We start from the raw sequence: 23,378 nt of genomic DNA, 5'->3' as shown, positions 1-23,378 counted from the left end.
TCCAAAGGGTGATTAACATGTGGAATTCACTGCCACAGGAGGTGGTGGTGGCTACAGGCATAGCCAGCTTCAAGAGGGGGTTAGATAAAGATATGAAGCAGAGGTCCATCAGTGGCTATTAGCCACAGTGTGTGTATGTGTGTGTGTGTGTGTATATATATATATATATATAAATTATTGGCCACTGTGTGATACAGAGTGTTGGACTGGATGGGCCGTTGGCCTGATCCAACATGGCTTCTCTTATGTTCTTAAATTAACACACTAAGCTAGTATAAGGGCATATCTTGGAAGTGTAAGTTCTATCACTATGTTAGGCAGTATTTTTCTTCCACTTCCACATATCATTGTGGGGCTTATGCAGCTCCTGGCACTCCACTGGCTTAACCGTGATTTTTCGTAAACTCGTTTCACTATGTTCATTTTGGAAACATCACGACAAGGATGGGGTGGCTGGCTGCGGTGTGGGTGGGAGAATCCAGATTTTTACCATTTCTGCCCATATTGGTGTCATTTTCCCTCCTCCGAACCCTGCAGCTGCCAGTTCCTCCACACACGCCACTGCAAGTTCTTCCCCATGCTAAAAGAAAAGTAATTAACATGTTGCTATAGTGTTTTATACATATAGCGAACAGGACTCTGGAGAGGTAACATAAAAAACTCATTCCAGGGTTTTAAAAAGTTTGTTCTCAATAAAATAGTTCATAAAAGGCAATGGCTTGTTGGACTAACGCATAAAAATCTCATAAATAAATACAATGCCATAGCACTGTGTAGTTACTGATTAGAAAGCCCCTCTCCCAAGCTCTCTAGTGGTATGAGGGGGATGTCCATTGCTGGGGAAATGCAGAGCAGCATAGTGTGAAGATGATCTGTTATAACCAGAGATGCAACTTTATGTGGAAGCAGGGCTGACAAGCTACAGTGGGAGACCTCCCACCAGCAGCTCTTTTGGTCCACTGCTGCTCCAGGAAGTGATAGGATAATAATTTTTAAAGTGATGTAGGCAGCATGGCTGCATCATTTCCAGGAGAAAAAAAATGTGAAATGATATAGAATAGGTCTTGGTATCACCAGAAAGTCTCTGGTTTTACCGTAGAGTTTCCAGCAATTCCTGATTTCCTACATCACTTCCAGGTTTTCTCTAGAAGTGGCATAGAGAGGCTGTCTATGTTGTGCCCCCCACATACCCACCCCAAACCCTCCTTCTCAAGGCGCTTTTTTTGTAGCAGGAACTGATTTGTATATTAGGCAATACACCCCTGATGTAGCCAATCCTCCTGGAGCTTACAGTTGGCCCTGTACTAAGAGCCCTGCAAGCTCTTGGAGGATTGGCTACATCAAGGAGGTGTGGCCTAATATGCAAAGGAGTTCCTGCTACAAAAAAAGCCCTGCTCCCACTGCTTGCCAGGCTTGGCCTGGCATCCCTATACGGAAGTGGCCAGTGTCTTAACCTTTAAAGATTCCCTCCCTCTCACATACAAAATCATAAAAGTTGAGATGAGTCATAAAGTCTGTTCAAATGAACTAAACTGCCCCAGGATCGTATTCTTGCCTAGTCGGACAGAACACACATTTTTGAAAAAAGTAAATATCATCACTTTTCTTTTCTGAGATCCACAAAGAATCAAGTGCAACATTAAGTCTGAATTTCACCTATCCTTTGTTCTCATAAATGCATGTTCTATGTGCACAAAGGTCTGATTCAGTATAAGGCAGCTTCATATGTTCATATGTTCACTCCACACCAATGCATGGCTCTTTATATGCCATGTACAGATGACCTTACACACGATATTGAATAGCATAGAATTAGCTGATTGTCTGCTTGGGCCAAGCAGGATTTCTTTTCATGTTCCTTCAGATGAATGATGGAATCTTTTTCATGCTGGTTTGGGGGCTTGCAGCATTATAAATTGAACATATATGAACATATGAAGCTGCCTTATACTGAATCAGACCTTTGGTCCATCAAAGTCAGTATTGTCTTTTCAGACTGGCAGCGGCTCTCCAGGGTCTCAAGCTGAGGTTTTTAACACCTATTTGCCTGGACCCTTTTTTGGAGATGCCAGGGACTGAACCTGGGACCTTCTGCTTCCCAAGCAGATGCTCTACCACTGAGCCACCATCCCTCCAGTGTTGGACTGGATGGGCCATTGGTCCGATCCAACATGGCTTCTCTTATGTGACACAGAGCGTTGGACTGGATGAACCACTGGCCTGATCCGACATGGCTTCTCTTATGTGACACAGAGCGTTGGACTAGATGAGCCATTGGCCTGATCTGACATGGCTTCTCTTATGTGACACAGAGCGTTGGACCGGATGGGCCACTGGCCTGATCCAACATGGCTTCTCTTCTGTTCTTATGTGACACAGAGTGTTAGATAAGACCAATGCATTGATCTATTGCAGGTGGGGATAATTGGTGAGGATTCTGAGATGCCTAAGGAGGAAGAGTCATTCCTAAAACAGCCCATCATCACTGGAGTAAGGGGAGCAGGCAGCATACGGCATTTACACTTTCTGTTCTCTGACAGTTTCATCATGTGTGGATCTACATAGAAGAGAAACCATGTATACTAAGCCTACAATCATCTCTTTATTATATGTCTGTTCCAGGGCTTTTTTGGGGGGAGCAGGAACGCACAGGAACTGGCTTGGTGTCAAGGAGTGTGGCCTAATATGCAAATGAATTCCTGCTGGGCTTTTTCCACAAGAAAAGCCCTTGTCTGTTCCACTTTTTTTCCATCACAGAATTCAACGTGGCACATAAAGGAAGCCAATGCTATTGTTGCAGAGGCCAGTTAGAAACTGCTGGTACTGTCTACTAAAACATGCATTGAGGGGGAAAATCCAAATATTTGCAGGTAGCTATTGTATAGAAGAAATAAATGATTGGGTTTACAGGTAATTAATTTCAGAATCATCCAGAATCTATAGAAATTGTATCCTTTAAAAACAAATCCTTAAAACAAATTTTAATAAATGATGAAGGAAATTACGTTCTGGGGCATTCTGTTTTTGATTTATTGTCTCCTATGCTCTTTTGCGCAAAGCATGCAGAGTGCCAGGAGATTAAAATTGATAACAACGCTACTTAGGAAACCAACTCTGGAGTTCATGTATTAAATGGATTCTCAGATTAATGGAAATGGTGTGAAACTGAAAATTTATGGGCTTATTCATTAAACTTCCTCATGCCCTTTATAAATCCTTTATGCTTGGGGAAAATAAAAGAAAACAACAGCAATTTTGTGGAACTTTCCTAAAGTGAATTAAATTTAGCATTAGTGCAGGATCAGTGCTTTTATTATCAGAGCCCTTCAAAGTATCACAGCACAATTCCCCTAAGCAAAACTACAAAGCTGAGAGTCAGTGCCAATGTCTTTCTAGCTACAATGAGCTGGTCTTTGCTTCCCTGACATGCAGAGAACAGTGGCATAGTTAAGTGCTGTGAGGTTCACACAGGAGACAAAACAATGTTAAATGGGTTTCTATTGAGGGCTGTTCCTGCACTGTGTTGCTGTTCCATCTTAGCATGCTACTGCAGGTGAAATTCAAGTTAGCGAAGCAGCGACCTAAAATTTTTACACCCATCTCTCTCTCTCTCTCTCTCTCTCTCTCTCTCGGCTTGGCTTCGCGAACGAAGATTTAAGAAGGGTGCAATAGTCCACGTTTGCTGCAGGCTCGCTGGTGGCTGACAAGACCAATGTGGGACAGGCAGGTCCGGCCACAGCGGCTGCAGGGAAAAGTCTGATTTAGGGTTGGTCCTGTAGCAGTGCGATTCTTCCTCAATCTCCTTTTGTCCTCAAGACCAGCTATGCGTGTGTTCTCAAAGGAAGAGACAGCCTGGTGGAGATAAATCATAGATGGCAGTTGAGGTTCAAAATATAGTTCCCTAAGAAAATGTAGATGAAAACTTGATCAAAATAATTTGAAAACAAGTTGATTAAATTCAGCAGCCCCACATGAATTTGGGAAATGATCAAACAGAAAACCTCTGGGGATATGACCTGGTGCCTGCCCTTTGCTCTTCCCAGCAGCAGCACCTATTACATATTCCATCTGTGAAGGTTGTGAGGCTTACCTCAGGCTGGGCAAAGGGCTTTTGGATGATAGCTCTGACCTTGAAGAAATCAGAAAGACACCTATGCCTGCAGTTTTCAGGTGATAATTTTTTAAGACTGTTTTAAGATTTTGTAAAAACATTATCATTTAAGGTACATTTTATAAGCCGCCATAAATAAATAAATAAATAAACCCCTTTGAGAGGGATATAAGTATTTTAATTAATAAAAACAATGGGTGCATATTTTCTTCTTGTTGTCAGATGTCTGCCAGTAAATGCTGGTGGCAGTGGAAAGTGTTGTCAAACCACAGCTAACTTATGGTAACCCCAGAGGATTTTAAAGCCAGCTTTGAGTGTCTGGACATTCACCAGATTTATGAAATGTTGCATGTTCACTGTAGCACACTACATACATATAGATCCATATCAAATATTTTATATTAATGGATGAGAATGAAGGTTGCTGTGAAGTAGAACTGCCCCTCCCCAAATATTAGAGAATGCTGAAATATGAAACATGAAGTAAATAATTTAAGAAACAAAGTTGCTAATTATTTTGAAATAAACAAGTCAAGATGATGGAAGATCTATGACTGAATCCTCCTGATATTTTGAAAGCTAAACTGCACCAACATATAGCCTCAACACATATTGGAGTTGCATGGAGAGGGGAGAGAGGGTTGCATCCTTTTACATCTATAGCCACATAGATTTGCCTACCAACCCCACCCCTCCACACACTTTTATTAATAATATTTTTTATTTATAATAATAATTTTTTATTTATATCCCGCCCTCCCCGCCGAGGCAGGCTCAGGGTGGCTATTAGCTCTGGAAAGGAGGGGGGAGAAAGATATCTATCTTTGTCCATCTCTCCTTCCAGAATAATAGCAGTGTGGGAAGAACCTATCCTCTATCCCTAGGATTCTAGTGATTCAGCTTTAAGGGGAGAAAGTGTTTCCAGTCAGGGCTGAGGAGGACCAACTGCTCAGTTGCTGGAACTGAAAGCTTGTTTTCCATGTGTGGGGAATCTTGTTTTACATTCCAGCTTTAGAAGGACTTCTCAGGAAAATAATATTAGATTCACATGGCACAAGCATTCATTACAATCTGTGCAAACTTGTATTCCAAACCAGGTTAACTATGAGTTTTGATGATTATCTTGTAACAGGTCCATCATGTCAATGATAACTACTCAATCTTTTCATTCCACTATGTGTTTCCTTCACAATACCAAAAGTACTGAGAGCCAGCTGCGGTGCAGTGGTTAACAGTGGTGAATTCTAATATAGAGAATTGGGTTTGATTCCCTCTTCTCCACTTGCAGCCAGCTGAGTGACCTTGGGTCTGTCACAGCTCTCTCAGAGCTCTCTCAGTCCCATCTATCTCATAGAGTGTCTGTTGTGGGGAGAGAAAGAGAAGGTGATTGTAAGCCGCTCTGAGATAAAACCAACTCCTCCTCTTCTTCCTCCTCCTCCTTCACGAAGGGCAATGACAAATTCATGGTGCAATGGCATCAAAAATAGGAAAAATGGAATGGCAGGAGATAACTGAACATGGGGCTGCCATTTTAGGCAATGGTCTCGAGTTTCTGAAAATGCATAGTTCTGCCGCTTGACATACTGCATACTAGTTCTTCTGGTTTAGTCCAGCTGTGGCTTAAGGTATCCTAAGACTTTACCCATCAGAGGAAGGCTGGCTGGGGTTTCGATTATATTAAAAATGTTCCAGAACTTTGCAAACCCATGCTCTGGCAGCAGCAGCAGCTGCTGCTATTAAACCTTGGCTGCAAACTCTTCCAGCCTCTTCAGAGCCAGTGAGAGAATGTCACAGGTAATAAGGAACAGTGGGAAGCAGTTCAGGAGCATTAAGGTCTGAGTGTACATTTTCTTGGCTATTTTGAACAGCAGACTAGCAGAGATGGAACTTCCTTTCCCATTCTTTACCCTTCCAAACAGGTCACCTGATGTTCTACTGCCATACATAAATATATGACATTTCTGTTCCATGGAAAATTAATATATTTTCCCCCATTTCTCCAGGTAGCTCTAAAATTAGTAACAACCCATATGACTTCCAGTAAGACTGCTCTTGCACTTTTTAAATGAAAAAAGCATAATATATGTTAAACAAAATTTGTAATGCAGAAATACATAGTGAAGAGTGCAGAATTTCATTTTGTGACCATTTTCAAGCAGTATCTCGTTTGTTCGGCAGAACTACATTTTGCTTTTGAGGCACTTGAAGGCACACTCTGTTTGGATTTGATAAAATATTAAAAGGACTCCTCTTCATAAATTGCACATGAACAGTGAGAAGAAACTAGGCAGGTATAAGAAACTGTCCCTATTATAAAATATCCACCACTGATCACAAATATTGTATTTTTGTTGAGAATTGGTGTGGTGGTATAATTTCAGACTAGGACTGAGGGGACCTGGGTTCAAATGTCTGTGATGCTATGAAATTCTCCATGGGCCAAACATACACACTCTGCTTATCTCAAAGGTGGTTGCGAGGACAAAATGAAGGGGAGGCACCAGGTTCACCCCTCAGAGTGATTTAGAAGAAAAGTAGGCTTAATAATAATACAGAAACCCAAACTTCACATATTTATCATTGTAAATCAAAGCCATCTCATATACACATACTCTGAGATCCTATGCAGAGTTATATCCTTTTATGCCCACTGATGATTTAGAAGGGCATAAATCAGATTAGAATTGCACAGAAATCTTACCACCCTGCAGTATACATAATTTATTGCCATGATTTGGCCCAATGAAAATGAGTATTCTCTCATCATATACTATATATGTCACCTTTACTATCCGCCTAGCTCTGACCGAAGACAGGCAGCCTATTTCACAGTAGCAGCAACAGATAACCATGGGGTTTTATAGCACATCACCTAGAGGGTACCATAAATATGGAAACAAAAGAGATGACATACTGATTTGATGAAGCATGATAACCAGGGCCAATTCAGAGAATAACCATCTATTTGAGCATGTATCATTCATATATTTTAGCTCTTGCCTGCCTCCATGAGAATCAGGGCTATTGCCCAGGGTCATCATCTTTAGCCATCCTGCTGTTTTTCTTCAGAATGGTACCCATCTGAACAATGGGTCTAGTAGGCAGATAAGCGGTAGCATTGCCTTGTGTTCTGGGGAGAAAAGTGCTGACCAGCTTCAGGCTGAACACAACAAGGAAGGATAACCAGATAGAACCTCCTATCTTCCCATTCTGACGTCTGAGGAGCCATCCACAGTATGGGGGACAGGACGGCAGAGCATCAGAGTAGGGGGAGACTCACATTCTGGTGATAAAATGTAGGCACTAATCTAATGTGTCCCCTTCTGTGCCTACCCACCTCTCCTCGGTAGACCAGTAGCTATCACTATGACAACCAGTGCTGGCTGCCTCCATGGCCCCAGAGAACCAGTGAGAAAGAAGTCAAATCCTGATCTGAGTGCCTCAGTGAATTTGGCTCAGCTTGGCCAATGGTTGGTAGAACACCAGGCCCAACTCCTTCAGGATGCCATACAGCAACACTGGGAGTCCCAGGCTGCTTTGCTACAGGATTTTCATTGGGCCTTGGAAGAAAACCACACTGGACATGCCCTAGAAATGGCCTATCAGGGGCAAATGCTGATGTATGGTTTAACATCACAAAGCTGGGGCCTGATGACAATGTGAACACTTTTCTAGAAACTTCCACATTTAAATGAAGCAACAGAGCTAGGCTCCCCAAGTTCCCACTGGGGCTGGGTTTCCCCCTATTTTGGGGGCTCCAACCTGGCATCCCATAACAGGCTGGTGGGAGGGGAGCCCTACCCTCAATGAGCTCCAGTGTGCTGCAACATGCCTGGTGCAATGACATCACCCGGAAGTGACATTATTGCACTGAGCATGTTGCACATGTGGCACTCTAGCAATCCGGTTAAAACTATATGGAGCTAGAGAGTTTTAACCCAATTGCTAGAGCATCACACGTGTGACATGCCTGGTGCAATAGCATCACTTCAGGATAACGTCATCATGCTGCATGTGCAAAAACAATCCCCCACCTGGAGCAAGGTAAGACTTGGCAGCCCTAAACAGAGTTGTAGGAGAACTTCTTGGCAGCAGAGCACCAGAAAGGTAACTAAGGAGGGTGGGTGTGTCAAAGAGAAGGCAGTGATGCTGCTTCCATTTGCTGGGACAGACAAATCCCAGGGTGGCCAGGCTCCAGTGCTATACCGGCTGCCAGGACATGGACTGAACCTATGATGGAAGGCTGTTGGCATTGCTAGAGTTCCAAAACCACTACACACAGGACAAACTCCACCTGAGGAGAAGGATGCAGGGGTCCCCAAAGGCTGGCAATTGCAGCCCATGCTATACCTATGGCCAATGTGGCAAATTCTGCAAATATTGCACCCCCGTGGAATTGGTGGTGATAGTAACAATTGCTGGGCACAGACTCTCAGCCCTGTCAGACAGTGGGAGTTCCATCTCAGTGATGCACACATGGTTACTGCCTGCCATGCTTCTTTGTTGTTCTGAGGTCTGGGATTCCATGGTATGAGGGACAGGATAGCTGAGTCCCAACATGTGGTGCAGAGCATGAGGAGCTTCACACTGGTGCTGAGGGCAGGCAACATGGCAATCATACCAGCATCACGTTTAAATCAGTCCTGAGTGTATGGTGCAAAGACGGAGGCACCACAAAGGTTCAGCCCTTTTTCCAGTATTGTCAGCCACCTAACATAGACACAAGTATTAGTATCTCTGCAGGCATCATAAGAACCAGTGTTGTGACACGTCATATTGGATTTGGGAGATATTGACTTTACCATGTTTGCTGGAAGATCTTGGGCCACTCATTCTGCTTCTGCTGAAACAACTCCACACATTTGTTGGGAGAATAAGATGGAAAACTGAGAACCATGTATACTGCTCTGAGTTCCTGGGAAGACGGGAGAGATAAAAATGTACTTCACAGATACTATGAGAGTGTGTGATGGCGATATGCTGACAGTTTCAGAATGTTAGTCTAAATTCCAAAGAAGAAATCACGCCAGATAATTCATCTGTACATACAATTAACCTGTGTATCATATAAGCTATACAAATGCTAAAAGGCTTTTTTAAAAAACAAACATCCTGTTTTTATTTACCGTCCATGTGAGAGTATTTAAGTCATAAATGGAGGTGGCTGATTAAAAGCAACTTATTTTGCATAGAAGATGCTTTTAATGTTTGAAGTGAGGTTTTAATTGGTTTTTCAACCCCTATATTATATCTTTCCTAAGTCTGTATTACTAAGCTTGATTGATTCATTATTTTAAGTCTCAGGGTACCACATGAGTGATTTTATAATAAAACTGCATTAATATCAGAAGTTATGTCAATTATGTTTTTAGATTGAGCACTAATGAAAAAAGGTCTTCTGCACAAATGTATAATTAATCTTTTTTCCACCAAATAATTATACTGGTAAGTATTAATAGCTTTGCCCCAGTTAAAATGCTGTCAGGCTTTTTTTTTTTTCTTTTCTCATTATGGAATGCTTCTATTCAAATTTATAATATGTAAAGAAAAACAAATCTGGGATGTTTTATTTTCATATAAATATAAGCAAAGATGTCTTGCTCTCATATATATATATAGAATATCCCCTAATATACACACATCCCTAATTCCTAGGAGTTGCCAGCTCTGGGTTGGGAAATACCTGGAGATTTTAGGGATGGCACCTGGGGAGGGATCTCTGCAGGGTATAATGCCATAAACTCCACCCTCCAAAGCAGCCATTTTCTCCAGGGGAACTGATCTTGGTCATCTGGAGATCAATTGTAATAGCAGGAGATCTAGAGGTGCTTCCTGGAGGTCAGCAATCTTACTAATTCAACAAATTACCAAACCACTTCCGTAAGCCATTTAATGGTCTCTAAAAGCAATATATGCTTCCAGAGGGCCTCTTGGGAGAACTGGGATGAGAGATTCCATCCAGTTCAAGTGCTCCCCTGGCAACTCCTACCTCCACGGGTGCCATTCCTATCCTGCCTCCTTTTCAATCCTGAGTTGGCATCTAGGGAACTGTATGGCATCCGTTTTGAAACCAGAGATCTCCCAAAAGCCTCTAGTTGCCAAATCCTATTTTAGAGCACATATGCTTGATAAATTAAGGTACTAAAATCCTAGGTGGGGCCGGATGGAGTCAGTGAAGGGTAGGGAGTCAGTGAAGTTTCTGCTAGCTGGATAGCAGCAGCTGAGGAAGATTTGGCTGAGTTTGTTACTCCTCTGCCCACAGGTACTGTAGATTTATGATGGGTAGAACCCATAGTCATAGCCAGGGCTTTTTTTGTAGTAAAAGCCCAGCAGGAACTCGTTTGCATATTAAGCCATACACCCCGACAGCATTATTGTTCCACACAGGGCCTTTTTGTAGAAAAAGCCCTGCAGGAATCAATTGCATATTAGGCCACATCCCCTATCACCAAGCCAACAGGAAATGTGTTCCTGAGTGTTCCTGTTAAAAAAAGCCCTGGTCATAGACTTAGACGGTGCTTTAGCATTTGCTCCACATTATATAGTTTAAACCTTGTTTCCTTCAACATTTTGCCCCTCTCATGTTCCCCAGCATTTTCTTCACTAGCCAGCTGAATTCTAACAGGCAGAGCAGAGTGCAAATCTCTCTTTCCAAAGTATGAGTCTTGGCCTCCCTAAGAACTTCAAGGCAGAGCTGGAGTGCTTTTGGAATTTCAGCTGATTTCCAACTTTCAAAAGTCAGTTTCCCCTGCTTTGGAGGGTGAATTTTGCCTTTGGAGGGTATCACTTCTCTTCGGAGTTCTCTTCCTTTCCCAGACTCCACTCTCCCCAGGCATCATTCCTAAATTTCCATGTCAGAAATAGTAGCCCAGTACAAGCCAGGTTTGGGCCACCTTGAAATTAAGCTGGTATCCTAGAACCAGCAGGAACATCTATTTCTGGGAAGGGGAGGATAGCTTTGGATTTAGAATATCTTTTATCTGTTTCTATACATTTTTGTATTGTAAACTATATTGGGTCCCCAGTGGGCACAAAAGTGTGAGATGAATGAATCAACAAACCTTGTTACAATGTTGTTTTTGGTGCTGTTGCATGAGACAAAAAATACAGCAGGAAATGTGATCATGTAATTTTCTGTGTAATGTTGCCACATTAAAGCACGCTAAAGGCTAATGAAGTTTCAGCCATTGCTCAATGTTTATGGTGCTGTTAATTTTTCTCTTGGAAGCAAAACCTAATGTGGTTTTAATGCACTCCCATACATTCACCCACTAAGTATATTGATCTGCTCTGAAACTATCAAATAAATCCTAAAAAACAGGTCACTGATACCATGTAAATATGTTTTTAATTGCATCATAAAAGAGGCATTGGCCAGTCTCTTTAAGCAACACTGGTACAAGGCATGCACATTTCCTTTTCCCATCCACCTTTTTCTTATAAGCAAGATTTTTATGTAGCCAACTGTTACTCACTTTGGAGCTTATCTCCAAGCATCAAAATGAAAATACCAATGCCATGACAACATTGCTGAATTTTCTGCTTTCCGGACAACAGATTTATTTTTAAATGGTGTGAAACCATTCTACACCAAGAGATGAGCTTGGAAACACAAAAGGAATTATTGGCTATGGGAGGTTTTCCATGGCTCAGCTGAAGTGAGGCTCTCCAATACGTCTCATCCGAGCAGAGTGCGTAACTATGAAAATTGTTCAAATTGTAATTCTCCTTGGGTCTCCAAGAGGAGATTATGAATTAAAGTCAGTGTTGCAGGAAATGTCACCTGCTCTTCTGAAAGATGAACAATAAATCAAAAAAGGTCTTTTGTTCATCCCTACCCTACATATATATATATATATATATATATATATATATATATATATATATATATATATATATATATATATATATATATATATATATATATATATATATATATATAACATTTCGCTTTGTTCTTGATTTAATCTAATGGGTCAACACCAAAGTGGCCATCTCTTAAAATTGTTCTTGTTCTTTTTTTAAAAAAAGAAGATTTTCTTACTGATTTGCTTTTGAACAAAGGAGAAACATTATGTACCCATGTAATGAACCAGCTTTTATGACAGCCCACAAAGAAAATCGCACAAAGGAAAGCAAAAGGGAACCAAACAATGCTGGGTGAATTTGCTGCATAGCTTTATGCTCACAAGGTGTTTGGAAAAATAAAACTGAAGAATGAAGCTTTATTTGTTTCTGCTGTCAGCATGACCCATCAATATGAATGGAACAGAGACTGAAGAATGAGAGGAAGAGTGGATCCTTTGGAGATGCCAGAGTAAGGGACCACTTACAATGGAGAAATAAAGAAAATGAACCCCATTAGGATGCTCCATGGGTATGTGTGCTGATGTCTTTTTCCTCTGTAATTAACATTGCCTGAGATGGTCACAAAAAGAAATGCTGCCCATAAAGAACCATTGTATGACACAACTGAAAAATATATTTCTGGGCATGTGTATAGCATATAATGGCCATTGAAATTAACAATGGTAATGCCAATCCCATCTCAGACATATGTGTAATTATGTAAATCTGTAAAATTGATTTTTGTTCCAGCAACACAGGGAAAAGCGATTCTGCAGAATGACAACTCTTCTGAAATGAATTTCAAGACAAAAGTAATGATCAGAACATGTTAACATTGTAACATACAACAAGCAATACAGATGGATGTTCAAAGAAAAATCCATCGTTTTCTTGTGAGATCAAAAAAAAGAAGAAGAAGAATTGCAGATTTATACTTCGCCCTTCTCCCTGAATCAGAGACTCAGAGTGGCTTAAAAAAGGTAAAGGTAGTCCCCTGTGCAACCACCAGTCGTTTTCGACTCTGGGGTGATGCTGCTTTCACAACGTTTTCACGGCAGACTTTTTACGGGGTGGTTTGCCATTGCCTTCCCCTGTCAACTACACTTTTCCCCCAGCAAGCTGGGTACTCATTTTACTGATCTCAGAAGAATGGAAGGCTGAGTCAATCTGAGCCGGCTACCTGAACCCAGCTTCCACTGGGATCGAACTCAGGTCATGAGCAAAGAGTTCAGACTGCAGTACTGCAGCTTTACCACTCTGCACCACGGGGCTCTTCAGAGCGGCTTACTATCTCCTATATATTCTCCCCCCCACAACAGACACCCTGCAAGGTGGGTGGGGCTGAGAGGGCTCTCACAGCAGCTGCCCTTTCATGGACAACCTCTGCCAGAGCTATGGCTAACCCAAGGCCATTCCAGCAGGTGCAAGTGGAGGAGTTAAATCCAACAGTTAAATCCAGCAGATCCTCAGAGGTAACTACCAACTGTACACAAGCTTACATAAACTTCTGGCTCTTGGAGGATCTACCATTTGAACATTTTGTGCTTTCGTGACTCAGTGGTAAGAAATAAAGCAACCTAGTTAATGTGGCTGGTGAAGGCGGACCACCTTACAAACAAGCCAATGACATGCAGAAGAATGTAATGATGAAAGGTTCTTTTTGAAACACAACCCATCAATTACTTTAAAGATATCTTCCACATGTCAATTGATTGTGGAAAAGGCTGTTAGCTATGATGGCAAAATGAAAATTCCATGTTCACAGGCTGCATACTTCTGAATACCAGTAGCAACTTCTTGTCGGCCTTCTGGGCATCTGGCCAAACACCATGGGAAACAGGGCTAGAAGGATTATTGGTTTGACCCAGTGGGTTTTTTCATGTGTTCTTAAAGTTCTAAAAGTTGGACGCAATAAATATATTTAACTCCCTAGAAAATGCTGTGACAAAGATGATGCTCCGCTTTACCCAGGCCTTGACTCTTCTTCTGACAGTTGGAAATGAGCCAAGTTGCCTGTTGGTGAATTCATTAGGCAACTGGAAACATTTAATGCTCAGTAGGGGGGAAGCTAGTTTAACTACCCCATTTTGAAGTCATTTTAATTGTGAGCATGTAGAATGTGCCAAGAGATGCTAAAACACGTGTAATATCAGAAGGATGAAGGTGGGTGAAGTCTCAAATGTCAAAGTTTCTCAGAGGTGGCTGAAAAATTACTGTGGCTTGTCTAACTATAGTTGTAAAAAGTTAATCAGGTCTCTAAAGAACACCCTATCAATCTATTGTCATCTAAAGTATATCTTCATCTATAATCAAATGAAAATGAAAGTTTAATAGGCTTCATCTGAATGAGCAGAATTAAATGGATGTTATATAGCCTGTACCACTGAAGTCCCCACCATGACCAGCAGCTAGGATAACTTCTTGTTTCATAAGTAAAAAGAAAGTTCACTCAGCAAAGTGCTTGCTGATGTCTTCCACTGTCTAACATAGCAATTAAACATTTTCTCAAGGAAATAGAAATGGGTTTGTATCATTTTATACTCATACAAGTGGAGGGGCCGGTGAAACTCGCCAGCTGGGGTATCCCACTCCCCCCCCCCCCTATTGTCCAGTGCAACTCCCCGATAGCCCAGCCACACTGGCAGTCATGTCTGGGAGCTGCTCTGTGCCCAGAATGGCTAACAAACTCCAAGGCCAGGCTTAGAGCAGCTGCTGGGCTCTGAGTGGCTCTTGGGCTTCACTGCCACCACAGCCAGGGCTGCAAGCAGCTCCTGCGCTCTGCCGCTGTGGCCGAGTCCAGCATGACTGTCAGTGTCTTCTGTTACTTCTGCCAGGGCTGACATGGCTGCTGATGTCTTCCACCACCATGGCTAAGCCTGCCGTGGCTGCCAGCACCCTCCATGACTGGGCCTGGTATGGCTGCTAGCATCCTCGTCTGCCAGGTGAACTAATTTTTGTCATCTGGAGATCTGTTGTAATAGTGGAAGATCTCCAGCTACCACCTGGAGGTTAGCAACTCTACTAACATCCACCTTCAAACCTCCAGGAATTTTGTAACTTGAAGTTAGAAAACCCTAATTTCTCATGCTACATTCAAAGGGAATCTGCCTTCAAACTGTGCCACAGCCTTACTGGATGTGAACTGGCTTAATTCCAGTTTTTTATATAAACTTAATCCCAGCATTAGGTTTGCCCGGCTTCTCCTGTTTTCCTGCAGTTCCTATAGGCATATCAAGATTCAGCGCTATTTAACCTTGTGTACCCAGTTCTGCATTTTTGTTAAAGGAATGGAACATCAAGAATGCCTATTGCTTCAGTTCCACTTTGGAAACAAGACTAATTCATCTTCCTCATCCAAAATCTGGGGAAGAAATTTAGGCAACAGTTTTAGAAACATCCTTACATTGTGTCTATGAATCTAAGAATGGGGATAGGCAACAAGTCAGTTTGCTTGCAAAAAGTGACGGCTTTTTTAAAAAGAAAAAAAGTTGGGGCCTTTTGTAGCAATACTTTTTATCTGTTGCTTTTTATCTCCCAGAGAAAACACTGTTACTTTGAAACACTCCTCACATTCTGTAAACCATGAATGAAGCAAACAGTTATTTTCAGCAATTTGTTCCTGTTTTGTCCCTGGCATGCATGCATAAATTCAAGGTGTAGCTAAATGTTACAGCCTGAATTTTGTTGCATAAATGTCACACATGTGCTTCCACGTTTTAAAGTCAAAGGTTTCCATAACAATATGCTCCGTTGGGCTTGTTTTGTATTAACAATCTATCTGCTCTTCCCTTTTCACACTTAAAAAGGCAGCTAGGAAACACACATTTTCAAAGAGTCAATGAAGTGATCTCCAGTTTGTCCATTAGGATGTGTCAAACTATCCAACCGAGGGGGGGGGGGGGATTATATATGCATGCACACACACACACAATTGTGGACCAATTAATACAAAGTCTGAAATTTTACATCACATTGTGAAACTTGTTTTCCTCTAAAAACATACCCCCGCCTATTTTGTAAATGGGAAGCATGTCCCTAAGGCTGCATCCACACATCAATGGATACTGTGCACTATCACAATAATATGCAGCTGTATAATCCCATTAATACAAACCAATCCAGGTGCAAGTAATTATTGTGCAATATCTATCAATACATAGAGGCAGCCCAAGACAAAAGAAAGTTTTATAGTATGTCAGTGCCTGGAGTTCCATTTGTTGGCCCAGGAGCATCGAGGGGGCCCTGCAGGTGAGGAAATGAAACAGAGTACATGATTTTGGAGAAGTAACGTGGATACAGCTTTTTATTGATTACACCACAGAAGCACTGGTGCAGCACAGGGACAGATTCTGACTCAGATGACCTGCCTGTCATCTGATGAACCCTGTACCCCCAGCCTGCCTGTGGAGTGGTAAACCTCAGGGAGCCATATGGGTATCAGCCACTGTGTGGTTCCCTTGCCACCTTGTGTTGAGAGCCCTGCTGACAGCCCCTAAACTGGGCATGCCATTGAATTGGCTCTGCCCTGAGACTCCTTAACGGAGTCTCCAGACCCGCAGAATGTGGGCACACAGGCACTACGTCCCTAACCAAAAGGATCAGACCCATGCCCAAACCACCCAAAGCTGTGACAGGAAAAACCACAATTCACAACCCATGACTACTAAGGCTGCTAAGCTCCTACTGGGGGTGGGGGATCACCCAGTTTGAGGGGGGGAACCCACTGGCACAGAACAGGCTGCTGGGGAGTTCCCACCCCAAGCAGCCCCATCACCACACTATGTGCCTTGCACGATGATATCACTCAGAAGTGATGTTGCAGATGTACCCCACTGTTCAGAAACTGAGGAAAACTTGAGACATGTCTCGCTGTGAGAACCTCAGACCCAACCAGCATACTCTGTAATACATGAAACCAGGCCTCAGATTCAGTGGGAGCTCACAGGGGCACAGCTCCTGAACCTTTCTGAGAGTTCCACCTCCTCCTTCTGATTTCCACTTTCTTGTCCACTGAATAGTAGGTGTGGCTGCATAACGATCCCTGGATGAGCTCCACAACCCCTGCATGAAACTGTTTTCATTAGTGGCATATGGTACCAGTACCTATGAAGGACACAAGTCATTTCTGTACTTTGCTGATGTGGGTCACTCTGGTTTCTTACCCTTGGGAAGCAATAACAGATAAAATCCCTTACCTGGCACTGAAAGGTTTCCTTGGGGGTCCCGAATTCCCAGCATTGGCACTACAAATTATGGGAGCACTGGGACTTAGGGACCATGGGGAAAGCGTTGTTGTGACTCAGTTTAACATTTGATCCTTAGGTGTAAAATTGGAAGCTGAATTACCATAACAGCATCATGCTGCCTATCAAATGGCAGCTCCTTTAGAGTATGGTTTTCTTCACCATTTCTGGTGACTACTGAACATTTGGTAATAGCCACTAACTTTGATTACCTTAATAAAGTAGCTGAATAAATTTACAAGGCTAGTTCTATCAACAACCATTAGGTATAGTGCTAAATAACCCCCACCCCTCCTGGTTTTAGGTACCTCATACAGCAATGAATGAACAATTTTTTTTTCTTTTAAGGGTAGAATTATATGTTATAGACTCAGCATTCATCAGTGTGGCTGCCTCATTGTCTCTCCTTCATTGACCATCCAGTTTAACATAACAGTCCTGTCCACCAGTTACAGAAAACTCATGTACAAATCCATGTAGAGTATACCTTGGATTTTTCTTTATACATGCATTGACTAATTCTCATGTTACCTTCAATGCATGTACATCTGAACATGTAATTTAAACCACACATTTATCCAGGTTTTGTTTGCAAAATATGCTGGCTTTCTTACAAACCAGAGTATGTGTCTGCACGCAAGTTGTACATTCATTCACTGTGGCACGTGAAGAGGGCTAATGTATGACATGATAAACTTTTCACACAACTTTCATTCAATGAAAAGATAATCATGAAGCTGAGACTTCAGACTGTCAAGGGAGATGATTATCCCCTGGAACTTCCTGAAGGCAACAACGTATGAGGAGCTGGTTGGTAAACTGAATGTGTTTTCCAGATGAGTGGGGAGGGGGAAATGATACTTTACAAGCTTTTCTCTCCCAGCCTCTGTCCAGTGGTTGAAACTGCAGCTGGCAGACTGAGTCATAGTTAATAAGACTGTTTAATTGATAACCGTGAAAGCAAAGGAATCTTTGGAGACCAGAAACAGGAAATGTCTTAAAGCTGGAGCTTACCTCCTGACAGGCTCCGAGAAGGAGAGAGAGTGATCTGAAGCTGTAGGCTCTGTTTGCAACCAAAAATGGACAACAAAAGATATAAAGGAATCCTACTTGTAAGAAGTTCAGTACTGTATTTAGGGCATTGGGGAACTGAGGTCATTTTGAAAAGAAATCACTGTGATGCTTACCTGGTTTAAAACTGAGATCTTGAGAAGTCCATGGTGACAAAAATAGTGACATTTGTGGGAAAAAAGCAGAAGTCAAGTTTCACCTTTAAGACCAACCAATTTTTATTTAGAAAGTAAGCTCTCATATGCTCTTAAGCATGCTTCATCAGACGAGGAATCCAGCACAGTGAGCAAAGCCATACAAAGCTGAGCAGAGCCATACATAGCTGACCAGAGCCATACATAGCTGGTAGGCAGTGGCCCAGAATGCAACATGGTACAGATTTAAGAACCAACGACAGTGAAGTAAAATTTTCTGATAGGCAGTGGTTTAGAATGTAAAATGGTACAATGACAGAATAGTAAAATTAACCAATTGAGCAAACCTTTGATCTGAGTAGCATGAGCATGCGAAAGCAACAAAACAGTAGTATGTCAAAATATGAGATTGTCTGTCAATGACAATGGGAGATGGGTTCAACATATGTAATGGGATAAGCAACCAAAGACCATGTTTGAGTGTGTCAATACAGCTAAAAAGAAATGTCAAGACAGTCTGTGATTGCAATAAAAAAGGCCAACATCATGCTGGGAATTATAAGGAAGGGAATTGAAAACAAATCAGCCAGTATCATAATGCCCCTGTATAAATCGATGGTGCAGTCTCATTTGGAATACTGTGTGCAATTCTGGTCACCGCACCTCAAAAAGGATATTATAGCATTGGAAAAAGTCCAGAAAAGAGCAACTAGAATGATTAAAGGGTTGGAACATTTTCCCTATGAAGAAAGGTTAAAACGATTGGGGCTCTTTAGCTTAGAGAAACGTCGACTGCGGGATGACATGATAGAGGTTTACAAGATAATGCATGGGATTGAGAAAGTAAGAAAGAAGTACTTTTCTCCCTTTCTCACAATACAAGAACTCGTGGGCATTCAATGAAATTGCTGAGCAGTCAGGTCAAAACGGATAAAAGGAAGTACTTCTTCACCTAAAGGGTGAATAACATGTGGAATTCACTGCCACAGGAGGTGGTGGCGGCTACAAGCATAGACAGCTCCAAGAGGGGGTTAGATAAAAATATGGAGCAGAGGTCCATCAGTGGCTATTAGCCACAGTGTGTATATATATATGCATGTGTGTGTGAACATAAGAACATAAGAGAAGCCATGTTGGATCAGGCCATTGGCCCATCCACTCTGTGTCACATAGTGGCCAAAAATATATATATATATATATATATATATATATATATATATATATATATATATATATATATATATATATATATATACATACACACACACACACACACACACACACACACCTTGGAAGGATGGAAGGCTGAGTCAACCTGAGCTGGCTACCTGAAACCAGCTTCTGCTGGGATCGAACTCAGGTCGTGAGCAGAGAGTTCAGACTGCAGTACTGCAGCTTTACCACTCTGTGCCATGGAGCTCTACCTAGAAATAAGGAACTGCTAAAACGGGCAAGCCCAGATGTCATGGCTATTATTGGAAACAAACAATTGTGTTACCCTCTTAGTGGCAAATCCATAGGCGCAATAATCAAATTTAAGAATAACAAAAGAATTATTTCTTTTGAAATAATTTTTGCTTCTAACTTCTGCTTAGGGTGATAGCTGTATGAGCAGTAATGGATCGATAGATAGACAGACAGACAAACTACTATTTTCTAGCCAGACTCTTTGTGTATATGAGTGTTCCCTGCCAGAAAGAACTCTGTCTCTCTTAGTTGGAAGCAAGAAAGAGGCCTGTTGATGATGTTGCCAGAGTCTCCTTTGTTGGCTGCAGAGCAAGACTGAAGGGTGAATGGAAAGCAGGGTGAGTAAGCCGACTCCTACTTACCACACCTCAGGTTGCCGCAAAAACTTTCCAGACTGTCACTTTCAGTCTGCATGCTTTCATCCCAGTTCTTTTTCTCCACTTGACCAGAAACTCAGTCTTGCAGCCAGGCTGGGAAAAATGCTGCTTCTGGTAGTATCCGCCTTACCTTGGCAGGTGGACACACAAAGAGCGCTGCTTGAGAAGAGAGTCCAGAAGATTTAAAGCACAGAATGTCAAAATGTGGAAGAGGAAATGATGTAGCTTTCAATAACAAAAACATTTATTATACAAAGAGCAGTGTCAATATTGAGATCAGTGGGATGACACTGGAGGGGTGTGTGTCTGCTCTTCTCCCTTTTATCATTAAAGCATTCCTACTGGGTAAGCTAATGAGACTATCCCCACATACAGCTCCGTGATAGGCTGGGGTTTTGATCTGTTTTTCCCCAAATCATGGTCCATCACTCTAACCATTACACCAGATTGGCTGATCATCATGATTACTTGATTGCAGTCCCAGCACCTAGGAAAGAAAAGAGAGCAATGGAAGTGAGGGACACTCTTATAGCAACTTCCAATAGGGTTGCCAATCCCCAGGTGGGGGCAGGGGATCCCCTGGTTTGGAGGCCCTCCCCCCGCTTCAGGGTCGTCAGAAAGCAGGAGGAGGGGAGGGAAATGTCTGCTGGGAACTCTATTATTCCCTAGGGAGATTTATTCCCATAGAAAATCATGGAGAATTGATCCACGGGTATCTGGGGATCTGTGGGGGCTGTTTTTTGGGGTAGAGGTACCAAATTTTCTGTATAACATCTAGTTCCTCTCCCCAAAGTACCCACCAAGTTTCAAAACGATTGGACCAGGGGGTCCAATTCTATGAGCCCCAAAAGAAGGTACCCCTATCCTTCATTATTTCCTATGGAAGGAAGGCATTGAAAAGGTGTGCCGTCCCTTTCAATGTGATGGCCAGAACTCCCTTTGGAGTTCAATGATGCTTGTCACAGCCTTGCTCTTGGCTCCACCCCTAATGTCTCCTGGCTCCACCCCCCAAAGTCTCCTGGCTGCACCCCCCAAAGTCTCCTGGCTCCACCCCCCAAAGTCCCCAGATATTTCTTGAATTGGACTTGGCAAGCCTAACTTCCAATAAATATGAACACTCATTTTTTTGGAATAAAATGTCCACAACTTTAATGGTTACAGCTGTAAGAAACCTTGGTACGGCATGAGCTGACCAGATCCTGGTATTGACTGACCTGTCTGTCAGTCAATGTTTTTTGGCCCATGTTGACCTGCCTGCTGGGGTGGGGGAGAACCATAGGATGGCGATTTGCCAGTTTCCAGGAGGATGCTCACCACTAAATGGTCTCCCCTGACATTTGAGCATGAGGGTAACCCTTTGGCAGTCTCTGAGCTGGGCATGCCCTTTGAAAGTCCTCATCTCCCAAGATTCCTTACTGGGATCCACACAGTCAGGGAAAACAAGAATGCAGGCCAGTTTTCCTAAAACGGATCCAGCCTCATGCTGATACCACCCGAGGTTGTGACAGATAAATGAAGCAAACAAGCAAACCTGAACAGGAACCAAACCTGTGTGCTCCCCATAACAACACCCTCTCCCTTAGTGATGACAGCTTGCAATCCCTGCATTCATTCTTCCCTAAAACATCAACACTCGGGGAAGTGGTGGGGGGGGGGCAAATGAACAATGTGGCCAGGTGATCTGGTCAGGTGACACAGTGCAATGTTTCTGGGTGACCCCTCTCTCTGGCCCAGTTCAAGTTCAATCATTAGCTGACCTAGGAGGTGGGGGGAGCCTCTTTTTTGGAGTCTTGTAGCCACTCATCCCCCCAGCTGTCCACAAAGCTGGTCCCTTCTTACTGGATGTGGCCCACCTTAGCCACTGTCACCCTTATTAGCTTTCCCAATCCACATGGGACTGCAAACAGGACTAGCAGGTGAGACAGGGCCCCCAGCTTCTAATTTTATGTCTTCCACAGTGAACTTGATCAACCAGGAGGAAAGGTATGTCAAGATAATTATTTAATAATGTTATACAATTTTTGTTGCCTTCTCATTAAGGCATATGTCAAAAGCCTTCTATTTAACTTTTCTTCTCTTGTCCTTGTTTCATTGGCCAGGATTTTGCCAGTGTACATCTTTTCAGGTCAACCCTTCCTCTGTTCCATCAATGGCACTCACAACACTACCATGCAACCTCTTTCCAGCTTTTGTAATTTTTCACCCAGGTTGACACTGGAACACCAGTCTATTTTTATAGATTCATTCCATACTGCAGAAAATTATTCATAGCATTGTTTGCATCCAGTGAATTTTCCCTTGAAAGCAATTCACATTTGAATGAGTTAATATTTAAAATGTACAATATGGACACTCGGCTATGTGTTTTTGCATGATGGTGCATTCATCCAATTCATTGTTTATTATTCCTTTAGTAGGTATATGGTCTTGCAGAGGTAGATAGTTTACAACGAAGCGCTGAATTTTCAAATTGCCTGACGTCCAAAGTTGTGAAACACCAAAGGCAAGCAAAATAGCAAAGGAAAACTAATTTCAAACTTTCTGAAACTACAATTTTGAGCCGTGATTTGCTCAAGTGCACAGACTCATGAGATTAGTTCTCAAATACACTAACAGTTGAGTCTTCAATCAAATTCAGGGGTCCTTACCAGTTCAACAAGAAAAGAAAGCAACTGCCAGTTAGATTCTCCTTTCATTCTGTAGGTTTAGGAGAGAGCCAGTGTGACACTGCTTAAGAAGTATTTGTTAATTAATAAATTAAACACATTACATGTTGTGTATGGGATCACTTACATGTCCTTAACACTGAAAAGCAACAACAGCTGACGGGGTGGTAATAGAGCCAGGGAGCTGCAGGAGATGGTTTAGCCCTTTCTCAACACTATTTTCCCTATTAGAAATTGCTCCCTTTTGGAGCTCCCATTTGCTGCATCAGGGAAAGGACAGTGTGGATTTGATCCTCGGTGTGCAGTAACTGAAAAGGGGATTGAATGGAACAACCAGCATCATACTGGTTGTGTACAGTACCATTTGACCACATTGGTCAGCAGCTCTCTGGAGTCTGAGATCTTTCATGTTACCTACTACCTGATCCTTATAACAGGTGATGTCAGGGATTGAACCTGGA

The sequence above is a fragment of the Heteronotia binoei genome, chromosome 9 (genome assembly GCF_032191835.1).
Source record: "Heteronotia binoei isolate CCM8104 ecotype False Entrance Well chromosome 9, APGP_CSIRO_Hbin_v1, whole genome shotgun sequence".
In the NCBI taxonomy this organism is placed as follows: Eukaryota; Metazoa; Chordata; class Lepidosauria; order Squamata; family Gekkonidae; genus Heteronotia; species Heteronotia binoei.
Note: the sequence above shows the minus strand (reverse complement) of the source record.